Source organism: Protopterus annectens, chromosome 8.part0 (genome assembly GCF_019279795.1).
Source record: "Protopterus annectens isolate FY-2018-M chromosome 8.part0, PAN1.0, whole genome shotgun sequence".
NCBI lineage: Eukaryota > Metazoa > Chordata > Ceratodontiformes > Protopteridae > Protopterus > Protopterus annectens.
In genome coordinates, this window is record NC_056741.1 from 1565841600 (window position 1) to 1565860324 (window position 18725).

Below are 18725 nucleotides of genomic sequence, written 5' to 3' on the forward strand. Positions count from 1 at the left end.
AGGAAAAGGCTAAGGACATTTTTACACTTGCCACAGCATAGGCCTTTAGCCATACCACCTGTACTATCAGTTGTTGATGATGCATACAATGATGCCAGTACTGCCCCTGATTCTCTTCCCCCGGCCCCTGCCAAACCTGACAGATATTACAGGGTCCCGGATTCTCACTTCCACTTGTATAAGGCCCATGCTGCAGACCCAGAAACTATTTCTCAGGGCCCAAAGGGTGTTGCAGCTGCCACTGCCAAAAACCCCCTACCCTCTGAAAGAGAGTCAAGAGCATTAGAGAGATGGAGTAAAAAGGTTTATACATCTGCTACTCTTTCTGCCAGGGCTTTAAACTGTCAATTCCATATGATACAGTACCAGGAATTTTTGTTAGATCAGCTGAATAAAAAGCTTTCCTCTCCTGAACCTTTAGACCGTAAGTCCCTTCAGGATTTGGTACACAACTCTCAGCAGGTCAGTAATCATTTCTTAAAATGTGGCTATGATGCACTGGAGGCTTCATTTAGGTCAGCTATGACTGGAGCAGTGATTCGAAGGCATGCCTGGCTAAAAGAGTAATCCTTGCCAGACCATGTCAAGTCTAAACTCCTAGATGCCCCTATGGAGAAACAAAGTTTATTTGGCTCCCCTGCACAGGAGATTCTAAAGAAAGTGGAAGAAAAAGCTAAATCTGTGCAAACAGTCAAGGATTTTCTGCAGGTCCAACCTCCGAGGTTCAGCAGAAACTGGCCTTCAAAGAATTGGTCCTTTCCAGACACCTCCAGAGCACAGAGAGGCAGAAATAGACGCCCAAGAGGCAGAGGTCAATCAAGGGGTGCCTACAGGGGTCGTCAGTGGCAACCTGCCAACCAGAGGAGTACCGCCATAGCTGCGACTACAACCACTTCCACAGGACAGACACAATGACTTGGCTCTGATTCCGCCTACCAGGGAACAACTGGAAGCACCCTTGGGCGGAAAGTTAGCTTTATTTTCGAAAAACTGGCATTGCATTACAGGAGACAAATGGACATTGCAAACAATAGACAAAAGCTACAGGTTTCACTTCCAGACTTTACCATAAAAGAGAGAAATGCCAAACCTTCCACCAAGCCAGAAGCCAGAGGCTCTAAAACAAATCATCATCTTACTAAGGATGAGAGCAATAGAAAGGGTACCATCTATGGAACAAGGCCAAGGATTTTACTCCAGACTATTCCTTGTACCAAGAAAAGAAACTCAATGGAGGCCTATTCTCAACTTGTCCGCACTAAACACATATCTCATTGTACCAAAATTCAAGATGCTGACCCTACAGCAACTTCTTTCCATGTTGGGCAAGGAGTCTTGGCTGGTGACTCTAGATCTCAAGGAGGCATACCTGCACGTCCCTATACGACCAGATTGCAGAAGACACCTCAGATTTCTTGCAGGATCAGAGCATTATCAATTCTCAGCATTGCCCTTTGGCTTATCTACTGCGCCCAGAGTATTCACGAAATGCCTGGCATCAGTAATTGCACATTGCAGGCTTCAGGGAATTCAGATCTACCCATACCTGGACGACTGCCTAATACAAGCGGACAACAAGACAAAAATACTGAAGGATTTGGCCTATGTCATACAACTGTTACAAGCCTTGGGATACACAGTCAACATCCAGAAGTCAAGACTAGTGCCATCCCAAAGGATAACATTTTTGGGTGCAGAACTGGACACAATAACTCAGATGGCTTTTCTCACAGAAGAAAAACAAAAGCAACTCCCAGTCTACTTCATGGCTTTGACAAGACAAACTCAGCTTACTGCAAGGAAAATCCTGCAGGCCCTGGGTTACATGGCATCTTGCATAATCTTGATCCCGCATGCCAGGCTGCATATGAGAAAATTACAATGGTACCTAAGGAATGTATGGTCTCAACACAGACACAGTCTAGAAACCATGATACCAATCATTCCATGCCTGAAAAAGAATTCCTGTGGTGGGCTCAGGCCTGCCAGACCAACAGAGGGTTGCCTTTCCACAAACCACAACCAAGGCAGACCATCACCACGGACGCCTCAGATCTAGGCTGGGGGGCACACATGGAAGACAAGTGTATCCAAGGCCTATGGTCTCAAGACCAGCTGAATCTACACATAAATCTAAAGGAGATGCTGGCAGTGAAGCATGCAATCGAGGCATTCAAATCATTCCTCCAGCAAGGACATCTGCTGATAAGGACAGACAATACCACAGTCATGTGGTACATCAACAAACAGGGAGGCACGCATTCCTACCCTCTATGCCGGATGGCAATGGACCTGTGGAACCTAGGCCTGAATCTCAACATTCAACTGCAGGCCATATTCGTACCAGGAAAAGAGAATTCACTAGCAGACAGCTTAAGCAGAACTACCACGGATGCTCATGAATGGATGCTGCATCCAGACATCTTCAAAAACATAACAAAGAAATGGGGAATGCCAGAGATAGACCTGTTCGCCTCCCCACTCAACCACCAACTGAAGAAATTCTGCTCAAGAGAATACCACCCACAAGCCTGGAGGGTGGACTCCCTTTCTTTCAGCTGGAAGGCCCTGACAGTTTATGCCTTTCCACCTCTCCCATTGATGTACAAAGTTCTACTGAAGATCAGGGAGGAACAGCCAAAGGTGATTCTGATAGCTCCAGACTGGCCAAGGCAGCATTGGTATCCGCTATTGAGAAGCATGTCTCGGACGAACTCATGGCCTCTACCTCTATGGCCTCTACTTCTAACGCAGAACAACTACAAGACCCTGCATCCAAACTTGAAAATGCTGCAGCTAACTGCCTGGAAAATTGCATAAAACAAAACCAAACTGTTTTATCTCAGAGGGTCAAGGACATTATCCTGGAGGCTCGCAGACCCTCCACAAGAAAAACATGCTCAGCTAAATGGAAGAGATTCCTCATTTGGAGTGCATCAAAGGGTACAAATGTCACACTGGCAAACCTAGCAAACATCTTAGAATACTTAGCAGAACTGTTCCACAATGGCCTGTCCTATTCTTCCATTAAGATTCATGCTTCAGCAATTTCAGCAGAATACAACATGGATCCTCCTATCTTCTCTCACCCTCTCCTCAGACAATTTTTAAGAGGGATCAAAAATGTAAAACCTCCAAGGAAACCACCTCTGCCTGCATGGGGTCTCAATTTTGTGCTGGAAAAGTTAACACTTCCCCCTTTTGAACCAGCAGCATCAGCAGACTTACAGTTCTTATCTTGGAAAACTGCTTTCCTTCTAGCAATCACTTCAGCAAGAAGAGTATCCGAGTTACAGGCATTAATGGCAGTGCAGCCTTTCCTTATCTTTCACCAGGATAGAGTGTCTCTGAGAACCAATCCTACTTTCATGCCAAAGGTGGTATCCAGGGTATCCTTGAAACAAGCTATTCATTTGCCTACGTTCTTCCCTAACCCACAGAACAGGGGGGAAAAACTATTGCACACCTTGGATGTACACAGACAACTACGCTACTATCTGGACAGAACTAAAACCAGCAGAAAAACTGACCAGCTTCTGGTAGCATATGCAACAGGAGTGCAAGGAAAAGCAATTTCCAAACAGACAATTTCAAAATGGATAGGAAATTGCATTCGATTCTGCTACTCTTTTCATGGAAAGACAACTCCTGAAAATATCAGGCCTCACTCCACAAGAGCCACAACCACCACTACAGCTTTCCTACGAGGAGTGGCTACCAAAGACATTTTAGAAGCTGCTACTTGGAGCTCCGTGCATGCATTTGCCAAGCATTACAATCTTCCTTTATACTCCAGATCCCGAGCAGGTTTTGCAACTGCAGTTTTACAGGGGATCTTAACTACACCATCATTATCTTAGTGCCTCCTCCCCCAGTTTGACTATGGTATTCTACCCATATGTTATGACTGCAGATGCATCCTTGAAGGACATAGTACAGTTTTGTACCTACCATAAATGTAGATGTCCGATAGGTATGCATCTGCAGTCAGGATTACCCACCCTCCTTCCCCTCTGTGGTATTCCTAGGGTGCTTACCCCTCTTTTAGCTAGCTGGGGGAATCTATTATGGTGTATTTGTTTGTATGTATATATGTATATATATATATTTTGCTTACTACTGTTTGGAATTTTCTACATTTATCCAAATTTAGCCTTCCTAGAGGGCACCTGGCATCTGGGGCAAGAAACACTGAGGAAAATGGCGTCGGCTGATGCCTTTATACCCCAGAAGCTATGACGTCGGGTGAAGTGTGACATCAGCCGAGGCCAGACCCAGACTTTGGAATCCAGCCGACCGAAGGGCTGCCTGAGGCAGGACAACCCATATGTTATGACTGCAGATGCATACCTATCGGACATCTACATTTATGGTAGGTACAAAACTGTACTTTCTCCCAGTTAATGTTTGGATAATTGAAATCACCCAATATCAGGGTGTTTGGTAGGACCTTTATGTTTCCCAGTGTTTCCAGGAATGCAGAGTGGGGGTCCTGGGACATGGTGGGTGATCTGTAGCAAGCTATAATTTGAATAGCAGTTTTGCCTGTTGTTAGTTGCACATGAATGATATCTGAAGTATCGTGCTGTGCCACTAACCTGGAGGTGTGGGTATCTTTGATGAATATGGATACTCCCCCGCCTTTTGTATTTCGGTCCGGGTTTTGTGACCGAAATGTATGGTATGAGTTGTAGCCTGGTAGTGCTGGGGTGCTCTCTGGAGCCTTAAGCCAGGTTTCTGTTACTGCACATATATTGATTTTCTCCATATGGAGGAGTGCCTCAAGTGTGTGCATTTTGAGGTTTAGACTTCTGGCATTGAGCAGCATCACCCTCAGTTTTTTTGTTATTTGTGCTATTTGGCGGTGGGTTTGTCTTTTGAGCCTTGCCTAAAAAAGGTACTATGGGCGTGGCAAGAGCCTTGGCCAGTATTCAAAAGCCTAAGGGTGACAGATGCAAGCCATCTCTAGCGAAGCAGCCCACAGTCACTGGATCCAGTTTGAATGACACCAGAAGCTTAGCCAATTGTTGAAATTGATCATTTTTTCTCTATACCGTGGTATCATTCTTGATGAGGGCAGGATGCTACTCAGGGTCAGGGTCATGCCAGCCTGGGCTAATTGATCAGAGAGCTCCTCCATGTCTCTTTTCATGTAGTCCAGGGAGGTACGGCTTAGGTCATTCACACCAACATGGACAATGACAGAGTCATATTTGTATTTGTTCTGAAGTGACCTGAGTGCTTGTGTTATGTGGTGGATCCTGGCACCCAACAGGCAACTAACAGTAACCTTCTCCTTGCTCAGCCTAGTGAGTGGGACGTCAGTGTGCCTGACTATAGAGTCACCTATTACTAGTGTGTTGGGTATGTTATTTTGCCTTAAGGGCTAATATTGTATGGCACACTGGTTTTGTGAAGTATGTGTTTCATGGTTTGTGTTGGAGGTGGAGGTTGCTTGGATGTCTGCTTTTGGAGGTCTCTGTTGCTTTTGCAGATTTTTATTTAAAGCTTCCCAGTATGTTTTTGTGTATTTATGTGTATTTTTTTGCCAGTGCTGGTTTCATAGGTCTGTGTGAGACTGGTGGTGTGATGCAAGTCATTCCCTTCTCCTCTTGACTGCCTGGTCCAGTCTTGGGTTGAGAGAGCTTAGCCTACAGTTTGGCTGTATAATTGCATCTCTTGCATGTATTAGTGTTTGGTGGAAGGAGGAGAGGGTTGTCCGTGTACATGAGGCAATTGTAACATTGCCTCAAAATGCCCAGATTCACCAGTTGGACTGGAGAGTACACCTGAAACTGCCCTTTGGACATGCCTGAGTTTTGGGCAAGTGCAGGGATGAGAAGTGAATGATTTGAGTGCTTACGATGAAAGTTTGTGTAGTTCCAAGGGAAAAATTGAAGAGTAGACTTTGTGGAGCCGGGAATAGTTATACCCTAGCTAACCGGCGCTGCCCAGCATGCAAAACCATGCAAATGCAGGTTTTATAGCAGGGAAATGAAAGAGATAAAAATTTGCCCAAAATGGCCAATAAACTACTAATTACTGTGCTGAAACCACTCCTCCAGGGACAGATAGGCTGCTCAAAGCTCCATCTCTCACAGTGAACAGAGAAACTTCCTTCTATCCAAGTAAGGTATGGGCAAACACAGAAACTTGTAACACAGCCCTGAATTCAGCACTAACCTGAAAACTGGACTAAACTAGCTTAGAAGGGTGGGAAAACAAGTATATATTTTTTTTTTGTTTTGTTTTTTTTTTTTTTTCAGAAAATAAAGCAGATACAATCAAAAAACACTTTAAATGCACATAAATGGCTATCACACTTGAATGTGTAGCCTACAACAGTTAAACAGGTAATTTAAACACAAAAATGACTTTGTTAAAGTGCAGGCAGTAAAATAAGTACAATATGTATCTGAAACAAGCTTTTTAAATCACAGAAACTCTAGAAAATCGGCGTTTTAGGCGGAATTAGCTAAAGGCAGCAAGAAGATGCAGAAAAATGATACTTAATCACTCCAAAGTCTCTCTTTTGTCTCTCTGCTGCTGTAGAACTCTGTAGGGCACCAGGCAGGAGCTTGCTGAGCTATATACTAGCACAAAAACCTTGCAAATTCTGGTTTTATAGCAGGAAAATGAAAGAGATAGAAATTAGCCCAAAATGGACAATAAACTACTAATTTCTGGGCTGAAACCACTCCTCCAGGGACAGATAGGCCACTCAAAGCTCCCTCTCTCACAGTGAACAGAGAAACTTCCTTCTATCCAAGTAAGGTATGGGAAAACACAGAAACTTGTAACACAGCCCTGAATTCAGCACTAACCTGAAAACTGGACTACACTACCTTAGAAAGGTGGGAAAACAAGTATATATATATTTTTTTGTTTTCAGAAAATAAAGCAGATACAATCAAAAACACTTTAAATGCAAAGAAATGGCTATCACACTTGAGTGTGTAGCCTACAACAGTTAAACAGGTAATTTAAACACAAAAACAACTTTGTTAAAGTGCAGGCAGTAAAATAAGTACAATATGTAGCTGAAACAAGCTTGTTAAATTGTTGGGAGGGTGGCCTAATGGTTAAGGTGTTTGCCTTACAAACACAAGGTGCAGGGTTTGAGTCTCACAAGGGATAATTGGCTAGGCTTACAATGGCTCACAAGGGCACTTAGCCTAGTACTAACCTATGAACCTATGAACCTATAAACTCTAGAAAATCGGCGTTTTAGGTGGAATTAGCTAAAGGCAGCAAGAAAATGCAGAAAAATTATACTTAATTACTCCAAAGTCTCTCTTTTGTCTCTTTGCTGCTGTAGAACTCTGCAGGGCACCAGGCGGGAGCTTGCTGAGCTGTATACTAGCACAAAAACCTTGCAAATTCAGGTTTTATAGCAGAAAATGAAAGAGATAGAAATTAGCCCAAAAAGGCCAATAAACTACTAATTTCTGGGCTGAAACCACTCCTCCAGGGACAGATAGGCTGCTCAAAGCTCCCTCTCTCACAGTGAACAGAGAAACTTCCTTCTATCCAAGTAAGGTATGGGCAAACACAGAAACTTGTAACGCAGCCCTGAATTCAGCACTAACCTGAAAACGTGACTAAACTAGCCTAGAAAGGCGGGAAAACAAATATATTTTTGTTTATTTTCAGAAAATAAAGCAGATACAATCAAAAAAACACTTTAAATGCACAGAAATGGCTATCACACGTAAGTGTGTAGCTTACAACAGCTAAACAGGTAATTTAAATACAAAAACAACTTTGTTAAAGTGCAGGCTGTAAAATAAGTACAATATGTAGCTGAAACAAGCTTTTTAAATCATAGAAACTCTAGAAAATCAGCGTTTTAGGTGGAATTAGCTAAAGGCAGCAAGAAAATGCAGAAAAATCATACTTAATCACTCCAAAGTCTCTCTTTTGTCTCTCTGCTGCTGTAGAACTCTGCAGGGCACCAGGCAGGAGCTTGCTGAACTGTATACTAGTACAAAAAACTTGCAAATGTGGGTTTTATAGCAGGAAAATAAAAGAGATAGAAATTAGCCCAAAATGGCCAATAAACTACTAATTTCTGTGCTGAAACCACTCCTCCAGGGACAGATAGGCTGCTCAAAGCTCCCCCTCTCACAGTGAACAGAGAAACTTCCTTCTATCCAAGTAAGGTATGGGCAAACACAGAAACTTGTAACAGCCCTGAATTCAGCACTAACCTGAAAACTGGACTAAACTAGTTTAGAAAGGTGGGAAAACAAGTATATATATTTTTTTCAGAAAATAAAGCAGATACAATAAAAAAACACTTTAAATGCACAGAAATGGCTATCACACTTGAATGTGTAGCCTTCAACAGTTAAACAGGTAATTTAAACACAAAAAATGACTTTGTTAAAGTGCAGGTAGTAAAATAAGTACAACATGTAGCTGAAACAAGCTTTTTAAATCACAGAAACTCTAGACAATTGGCGTTTTAGGCGGAATTAGCTTAAGGCAGCAAGAAAATGCAAAAAATGATACTTAATCACTCCAAAGTCTATTTTCTCTCTCTGCTGCTGTAGAACTCTGCAGGGCACCAGGCAGGAGCTTGCTGAGCTGTATACTAGCCAAACATTGCTCTCCAGACCACTCACTGGCTTCTTTGGGTTCTTCTGGTGTAGTCCTTTCAGCCATCATGGAATTAGGTACAGTCATGTCCTCTTTAGCTGTTTAAGTGTCCAATTTGGGCATTGGAAAACCATTTTCTTTGTGTCTTGGAGACGCTTTGTGAGATGCTTCTCAGGGAACACGGGAAAAGATACCTGTTGTCAGGTCTAAAGTCCCACCTTCTAGTTGACTTCTTTCACTGTACTCCATGTAATGAAAAAACAAAAGGTTAGTCATTGTTCATCTGAAAACATGGTATTTTTTAGAAAAGATGATTTTCTTGCTTTAGGCAATTGTTGTAGGTTGTTAATCCTGGTACTTAGAAATCCTTACTCAAAGGCAATGTCAGTAAAGAAATTCTTGAGGATAACCTGTCAGATGATTCTGACACAGACAGATACTGGGTTTTTCATAGGTTCATAGGTTCATAGGTTGGTACTAGGCTATCAGTCCTAGTGCCTATACAAGCCTAGCCATAACAGTTCCCTGGCTATTTCTTCCCACACTATCTAGCGGGGCGACTGACATGATCCCCAGGGTGAATTTCCTTTCTCCCATCCAATCGTCAAGGTTCCTTTTGAAGAGGACCAAAGAGGCACTCTGCTTGACATGTATGGGCAATCTATTCCAGAGTCTGGGGAGTCTCTGGGTCAGGAACCTATCCCTCCAGCATGTTTTGTTTATTGTGATGACAAGGTTTAGATCCCTGGAGCGTGTGGTTCTGAGGGATTGGGATTTCTTTAAGTGTAGCATGTCCAACAGCTCTGGGTTTGACATGGCCTTGTATGTTAAGCAAAGATTGCCTCTGAGTAGACGATATGCGACAGAGTATAGCTGGAGTTTTTTAAGGTGGTCAGCGTAGGGCATCTGCTTTAGGCCTGTGATTCTTTTAGTGAGGTATTTCTGTGGCCTTTCCAGTTGTTGCAGATGTCTTGAGAGGTACATACCATATTTCTCATGAAAGCTCTCTAACTCAGAACCCCTAAATTGAGGAAGTCTTACAAGTGGATATACCTCATTCTACACCCATCACTCTTATTTTGCCAGCCTTGGAGGATGCATTTAATGCTGCCTTTAATAACTCTTTTATAAAGTACCTCAGAGTAACAAAATGTTGTTTTTTCATCATAGTTCTGACCCAGCAGCTACCTTTACACATCTTCTTCAGCTGGTAACTGACTGGTAGTACTAATCCCTCCTTGCAGATAAAGAAAGTAAGATACTGGATAGATATTGTAAGAGAATTTTCTCTTTTCCCACTTTAGCTTTCAGAATTCTTTACTATCAGGCACATATGTGGATGTATATGCTGTTTTGTGCAGACAGTTTGAATGAATATTGGGCCACACTTCCATCAGAGGTTAGCTCCCTTCTGAATCCGATAGTTTCTAATCTTTGTCAGGTATATAAACATGCATTGAAGAGTGTGTACAATTGTTCAGATACTATGTCTAGTACTAATGCTGCCGCTCCTGCTGCAGTTTTGAGGAGGCTGGGTTTGTAACCAAACGTTTGCTGATGAAGTATAAAGTCTGAAATTTTGAAATCAGCTTTAAATAATGAGGTTTTGTTTGTCCCATATGCTACTCAGGTCCTCAAACAATTTGATGAAAGATGGAGTGTCAGGGAATGTCTAAGGTTTTTCATCTTTTGGAATTTCAGATTTTGGGGCTTTGTGAAAAAGGAACTCCACTGATGGAGGCTACAGATGCATCAAATTTAGATCTCCCCTTTTTCCTCCGTCTCCAAGTCATTCTGTAACTGCAGATGCCTCAGATTTGAAATGGGGGCTGTTTCAGTGGGGGAAGAGGTGCAAGGCCTTTAGGATTTCTCAAACAGACCAAAGCTTATAGATATCAAGAGATGTTGGCTGTAATCCAGACCTTGAATCTCTTCATCATTTATAGTTGCCAGGACCTTTTCAGGTGATTGCAGACAACATCACAGTGATGTGGTACATAAGCAAGGGGTACCAGATTGTACCCTTTTTGTTAATTTCTCCAAGTCTTTTGGGTTTCTATTACCATGATGGGAATGGACCCCATTCCTAAGTCAAAGTACGCTTAAAGTTCATGAAATTAATATTGTTTCAGTCTTTAATGTCAGCCAGAATTGCTCTTTGCAGCACCTGTAATGTGCCCAGTAATGACTCCTTCTGCAGTTTGTATGGAAATACATGTATTGGTAAGATATTGGAATACAATTTTAGATTCTTTTTTATAAACCCATTGCTCCTGCTACTATTGGAACTATCTGGGTATCTTTCTTCTACATTGCTCTCATTTCTGCCTGCAAATCCTGATATTTTATGATTTTGTCTCTTTCTCTATGCAAGATGCTGTAGTCACTGGGTACAGCAATTTCAATGATAACGCTACTTTTATCTTCTTTTCATGGACCACTATATCTGGTTTTCTCACATCTATCTTTTGAACTGTTGGTAATGTGTGATCCCATGTGAAATAAACGTCATCATTTTCTATGATTATGTGTGGCTCATGTTTCCAGTGTTTTTCAGCTACTTTAATACTATAATGTTTACAAAGTCCTCAGTGCAACAGTCTTGCTACATTATTATGCATTTCAGTATACAGTTCTTCTGCCATTAGTATGTCACAACCAGCAACGATGAATGCGACTGTTTCCAATTCTGTTTTACAAAACCTACATTTGTCTGTTTCTCCCACATGTTCAATGAACTTTGTAAACCAGCATGTGCGTATCCCATTATCTTGGGCCACCAAAATTAACCTTTCATCTTTTGGTTTAAATTCACCTGTCCTTAACCATTCCTGTGTTCGATCGTGATCAACATGAGGCTCTTCCAGACATTTTTTATACTTGCAACTATCTTTATGCATTTTCCACATTTCTTGCCTTCTTATCTGATACTTCACCTTGTATTCTTTCTTTTGTTAAACAGCAAAGATGTGGTAAAAAGTGCCCAAAACGTAACTAGTAATCCAAAATTAGGCACCGGAGACCAGCAGTTCCAACACACAAGCGATTTAATGTTCAAACACAGCAAAAGGAGCACACATCCACAAATAACATAAACGCTGATAAAAACACTTATCACTAATCACAATTAAGGTTACCTATGCTAAAGCACATGTTACAGCATGTGTTCCCAATTACGCTGATTGCTTTCTGTTCTTTTCTTCTCTGTCCCCTTGTATAGGTTCATAGGTTTATAGTATGATACTAGGCTAGTGGCCCAGAGGCCCTTATAAGCCTAGCCAAGAATTTTGCCAGTGTTCCCACAAAGTCAGCACCTGTTTTCCCTGTCCAGCAGGGCACAGGTGGGATGCCAGAGATGTATTTTCTGTTTCCCATCCAGTCGTCCAGATTCCTCTTAAAGAGGGCTAGTGAGGTACTATACTTGATATGGAGAGGGAGTTTGTTCCAAAGAGGGTGGAGTCTTTGGGACACAAATCTACCCCATCAACAAGTTCCATTAATGTCACAGACCAGGTTGAGTCCTTGCTTGTGGGCTGCGTGAGTGGAGTTTGACTTACGGATATGCAGCAACTCCGTCAAGGCTAGGTCCGAGATGGCCTTGTATGCCAGGCACAGGTCATCTCTGAGCAGGTTATATGAGACTGAGTAGAGGGACAGGGCTTTTAGCCTATCTGTATAGGATAGGTGTTTGAGACCGTGGATTTTCCTGGTCAGGAACCTCTGTGGTCTATCCAGCTGCTACATGTGCTTGGCAAGGTACATGCCAAAGGAGACATTGTACTCGATAATGGGTCTGATAAGGGAGGAGTACAGTGATGTTATCACCTCCTTGTTCCTGAATGAAATGTCCTTACTTATGAAGTGGGCCGTGTAGAAAGCCTTTCTTACAATGGAGACAATGTGTTGGCGAAAAGTCAGTTTACTATCAACCTGGGTGCCCAAGTCCCTCACAACTGATTGTGTGCTTAGTACTTTGTTATTAATGTGATAATTAGTGGGGATGCCATTTTCCCCAAAGAGGATAACGATGCATTTCTTGGCATTCAGTTTGAGGCCATGCTTCTGGCACCAGTCATTCGTTTGGGTAAGGCCCTTTTGGAGGATGTTCCAGATGTGAAACAGAGCTTGCATGCTTTCAGAAAATATTAATTTTTAGTCCTAAGAAAACTGCACTGGTTACATTTAAACAACACTAAATTGTGCACTGTTCTTTTAAATGCATTAAGGTTTTTAGGCTGCTGGGGAAGCTGCTATCTGGTAATCACTGCCCATAATTTCAAACTTTTATTTTCACTGAACTGCTTGTCATTATACAATTAAATGTTGCATTTTCCTTAGCAAAGAATGCTCAGAACTCTCAAGATTAATTGCTTGCACCTACGGACAGCTCATCTCCATGTAAAAGTGGTCAGCAATAAGAAGGAAAAACAGTTAACAAATTTGCAGATGCATGAAGGAATCTTTGTAAATTTTACTCAAAACAGAATGTAGAGTTCCCTTGGCCAACTACCTTCCTGGTTCAAGTCCAGTGTACTTCTAATTGTTCTAGTCAACTCCTGTGTTTTTTTCTTTCTCTTAGGCATTTTCCCTTGGAACACTGTTAAAGGTTTAACCAGCATAGTCTCTCGATGAGGTTTATCGTCAGAAGAATGAGATGAAGAGTCCCCTTCTGTTTGCTAGCTCCCTCTTTATTTGATAATTTTTTTTTTATTTCCTCCTTAGCCTGTTTTGCATACAAAAATATATTTTATCTTCTAGGAAAAAGTATTCCGAAGACAGTTAGATACATTAGCTTAAACTTGACTCAACATTCCCTGATCTCTTGGATAAAATTACTTCTGATCTACTGGTGTGCATAGAATAAGCATTCTGCTGTGTCCAGTTTTTATTATTTTTTTTCCCCTTCTGCTACAGTTTTCTGAGGATCAACTGTTTCTGTAGGCATGATTGCATCTTTAATAGTATAGGTCCTGGCTAGGTTTGTACCATACAGTTAATGAGCACTTTCAAGTAAAAAATCCTGCTGTGAAACCCCAGAACAGTTGTTTGTGCATTCATAAAATTAACACAGTCTGTTCCTTCTAGTTTTTCTGCTGTATCAGAAAATCTCATTTTTTCTCAGTTTTCTAACATTTTTTGAAACAGCTCTTTTTGTGAACCTTCATACTCAGTCAGCCTTTTCTTCATTTCAGCCTCTGATTTTTGTAGTTTTATCAGTTCATCTAAATAGCTAAAGTGTCTTCTATTTTTCCCCAACCTTTTGTTATTTGAGTTGATATATTCCTTTCAATGTTATTTATTCTAAACACATCTGAGCACATTTGATTTTTTTCCTCTCTGCATTACTGGAAGTCTTCTCTTGAACCAAAGCTGAAGGTTGAACTGCATTTTGCTAATTAGCTGTAGGATTATTCCAGTAGTGTTTTCTTTTCACCTTTTCTGGTTGATTTTCTTTCAGATTGTCCTTTTTTTTCTTTTTTTTTTTTTTAACTGAATTTTACCAAAGCCAACAATTTCACTATCCCTTCTTTCTGTTTTCACACTAGAAGAGCTGAAATTAAGCTGTTGATCAGTGTATAGCCATCATGGAAGTCCCCCAGCCATTCCCTTTGATCTAGTTGGTAATGTATTGACTGTCCAGTATGGCAGTATCATAGGTTCATAGGCGAGTACTAGGCTATTGACCCTAGAGCCTTTACAAGCCTAGTCCATGGATTGCCCTGGCATCGTGCAGCCCAAGGTTAGTTTCTAATGCCTCTAGCTTGCAGAGCCACTGAAGTGATTCCCATGGTGAATTTTCTATTTCTCATCCACTTGTCAGATTCCTCTTGAAGAGAGCTAGTGAGGTGCTCTGCTTGAAGTGTAATTTGAAGACTATTCCAGAGTATGGGCAGTCTGTGGGTTATAAACCTGTCCCTTCAGCATGTTCTGTTGAGTGAGGTAATAAGATTGAGGTGTCTGGAGTGTGTGGTGTGGAGGGATTGGGATTTCTTTAGGTGTAGCATGTGTAACAGGGCTGTGTCAGACATGGCTTTGTATGTCAAGCATAGATCTCCTCTAAGCAGGCGATATGAGACAGAGAATAACTGGAGTTTTTTTAGTCTGTCCTTATAGGACATGTGTTTAAGGCCCAGTATCCACTTTGTGAGGTACTTTTGTGGTCTCTCCAGTTGCTCAGGTGTCTGGTGAGGTACATGCCAAATGGAGCATTGTACTCAATGATTGGTCTTATGAGGGAAGAGTAGAGAGAGAGACGATGACTTCCTTCTTCCTGGATGTGAAACCCTTAGTAATGAGATTTGCCGCATAGAAGGACTTTCTGACCACAGTGGGTATGAGGTTGCTATCAACCTGTGTTTCCAGATCTCTTATGACACCTTCAGTGTTCAGTGGGTTGCCATTGATGTGGTAATTCATAGGCATCAAGTTTTTTCCAAAAGGGATGATGACGCATTTTTTGGCATTGAGTTTAAGGCCATGGTTTTGGCACCGATCATTGGTCTCGGTGAGGCCTTTTGTAGGATGTCTACATCACTTGGGGAGTTAATAATGGCTCCCAGCTCGCAATCATCTGCGAACTTGGTCAGCCAGAGACCCTTCATGTTGGCCTGGACTTCAGAGAAGTAGATGCTAAACAGGAGGGCACCCAGGACCGATCCTTGTGAGACTCCACTCGTGACTGGTCGGCAGTCTGACTTGGAGTCTGCTACTTTCACACTGTGGGTTCTATCTGTGAGCCAGTTAGCCACCCACCTAGTGATATAGGGGTTTATGCCTAGTTTAGTGAGTGTATCTATGATTCCACAATGGGGAATGGTATCGAAGGCTTTGGCCAGATTGAGGTAGGCTGTATGAACTACCTTGCCCTCATCCACAGCTCTGGTGACTGTCTTGAAGAAGTCGATCAGACTGAGAAGGCATGATCTACCATTCACAAAGTGTGGGATCCAGAATTTGGAGATTACCGATGTCCTTATTTATTAGGTCCATGGTGATGCACTCCATAGCCTTACATATCAGGCTCGTCAGACTAATGGGGCGATAGTTCCCAGGGTCTGTAGTCAATAGTCACTCCCCCTTTATGGAGAGAGATTACTGTAGCAGTGCTGCATTCAGCAGGGACAAAGCCTGAGGTGAGGCTGTGATTGAACGGGGCACAAAGGTGAGATGCTAGTTCATTTTGTAGTTTATGTAGAACACAGCCAGGGTTGTTGTCGGGTCCCATGGAAGCTGTATTCTTGGCCTTGGACAGTGCAGTTTTAACCTGCGCAGCATTAATATTGGGTGCCTAGTATTCTGTTGGTATTGGGATAGGCCCTTTGGGGGGAAGAGGGGTAAAGTTGGCACTGAATCTGTCAGTCAGTATATTGGCAATATCTGGTGGCTCGGTGTAAGAGGTACTGTTGTGCAGTAGCTCGGAGCAAACCTGAGTACTGCTGTGGAGGTTTTTGACATAACCAGAGAAGGACTTGTGATTATCTTTAGTATCTACTACAATCTTGTTTTCCTAGTTAGCTTTAGAGGATTTAATGAGGGATCTCAACTTTTTTTTGAGGCTAATAAGGGAGTTTTTCCAGTCTTGGGCCTTCTCCTTTTTCTGCAGCAGCTTTTTTCTTCTGTTGTAGAGTTTGTTTATGACAGGGGGACACCAGATTGGCTTCCTTTTTTTGGAAGAGAGCTTCTTGGTTCTGTTGGGTATGGCCAGATCCATTCATTTGTGTATGTGTTCACACAGTGCATTGGTGTATAGTTTGGTAATAATGCACCCATTCTCCGTCTGCATGGGTGTCGTGAAGTTTGCCACCTCTGTTTTTAGGAGTTCAAAGTTAGCTTTGGAGAAGTTTTTCACAGTGGTTACCTTTGCAGGAGAAATGTGTAGGATGTGGATATCTGCAGAAAAACAGATCAAGTATAGCAAATGTACCTGACAAAATTTCCTTTCTTTGCGCGTGTATCCAAGTGATGTAAACCTTATATCCAAATACCAGCGACTCTGTATTGCTTTGAAGTAAAAAATATTTATTAAGCGATACCAACTTCAATATTTTTGGTTAATTAAAACAACACAAATAAAACACTTTTCGTTTCCAAAGGTTTGAAAACTTTTTCAAATGGTTTGTACTCCGCCCCTTTCCTTCTGTTTATAGTGATCATGACGTCACTTCTCCTTAAAGGTATAAGACACCTTAAATACAATGTACTTCTACAATGTCAAAATTATTCTTTATTGTGCAGCATGGTCAAGTAAAAGTAAATAAAATAAAACTTTTTCTATCCATCTTTAAGTCATCGTTCATAAAACACTTTTTAAACCGATAAAAACTTTGCTTCACAATCTCAAAGCTTAATACAGTGTATGTGTTCTATAATATTAGTGTGCTCTATGCTAGTTATATTTATACCAGCACATGTCCATTAGAACACTAATATAAAGCAATCCAAGTAAATTTACATTTCTTATTTAAAAATCTTTGCATATTCCTGTCCTGTTATGTTCAGGGCATTGCAACATACATAATCTTTCTATTAAAATTGTTTTGTATATTTTTACCACACTGATTAGTTACTAAAACAGCTATGTGTAGACTTAATTTTAATGTTATAAATGCAACAACCATGCAATACAGAAGTGTGCAAGTCTATGTTGTTGTTGTTCTTCATATCAACTTCATTATAAATTGGTTAAATACATCTCATCTACGGATGTCAAAGTTATAAAAGTCAGAAACTAGTTAAGACAATGTCTATAAGAAAACTCTTGTAATGTAAATAAGTACAATAAATATTGACTATGTTATATATGATCTAAGATAGTCTCATCAGCTATACACACATAAATGCACCTATTTGTTAATAGAAGACTTTATACATCAATTGGAAGCACATAACTACCCAACAAAAAGTATAGTCGCTTTCTGACTTCATCATACAAGTAACGTTATAACATCATTCAGTAATGGGTATACGTATATGATGCCCTCAAATCTCAAATCTCAAGGTTATGTACTAAAAATAATACTACACTAGACTTGAGCTATTAACAAACGTAAAGTCTGTATAAATAATGAAATTAGTGACTTCTATCTAAGTTCGTAAGTCTAAGAATAGAGAGTATCGAAGACATTTCATTGATACCTGGGTAGATACATGCATGAGTGGAAAGTTGCCACATTAGTTCCAACCTTTCTAACAAGAGGATAGATTCCCTATGTTTGACAACAACCCTTTCAGTGTTCTGTTGATAAGTCATTGTGCTAAATATTTTTGTACTTTCTAAACTCATACATATTTTCCAGGTATTTCCTTATTTTCTCTTTAGCACTCTGTATTTGCTCCTCCTCTTTTTCTTTGAGATTCCCCTTATTCTGCAATACTTTAACCTTTACCAGCCCTTCTGAGTAATTTCTATTACTTCATAACTGTAGCTCATTCTCTTAGTAACAACCCTATTTTAAACTCTATTTTCATTTATTCCAGTCACTAGCTAAAAGTTCTGAAGATATTTCTGTCTTCCCTAATGACTCGTAATTAATTTCCACTACCCATTCCTTAAATTCCTCTCTTTTTAAGAGATAGGTGGGAAAGAGACAGTGTCTTATTTTTAATTTATTACCCTGCATTTTTAACTTATATTCTATTGGTGCATGATTAGAAACAGTTATTGGATGTGTGTCAAAGCTTTCAATTAAATCCACGTGTTCCTTTGAAATATAATTTGTATCTAGTCTAGTTAATGTACATTGGACACTTATTTGTAAATTCTGTCCATATCCTACTATTGAATTCAGATCTTCCATACCAAATGTTTTCATAAAGTTCTTCAAAAATCTACCCTTCTTTGTTATATTGTCCCTTTTAGGTCCCCCTGAAACATTCATGCTATTGCAAATCAAATTCCAATCCCCACCTATAAATAGCATACTCTGATGAGAAATTCTCTTAAACTGCATAATGGTGGTTTTGGTGGCATATAAATGTAAATACATGCCATTGTAATCCTCCTCCCTTGCCAAAAGCCCCTTACTACCACATACCCACCAATTTTGTCTTTTTTCTTTCAACTGTCATTATTGTAGCCCTTGTAATAATAACTAATTATTCCTCTTTTCTTCTGTCCCTGATAG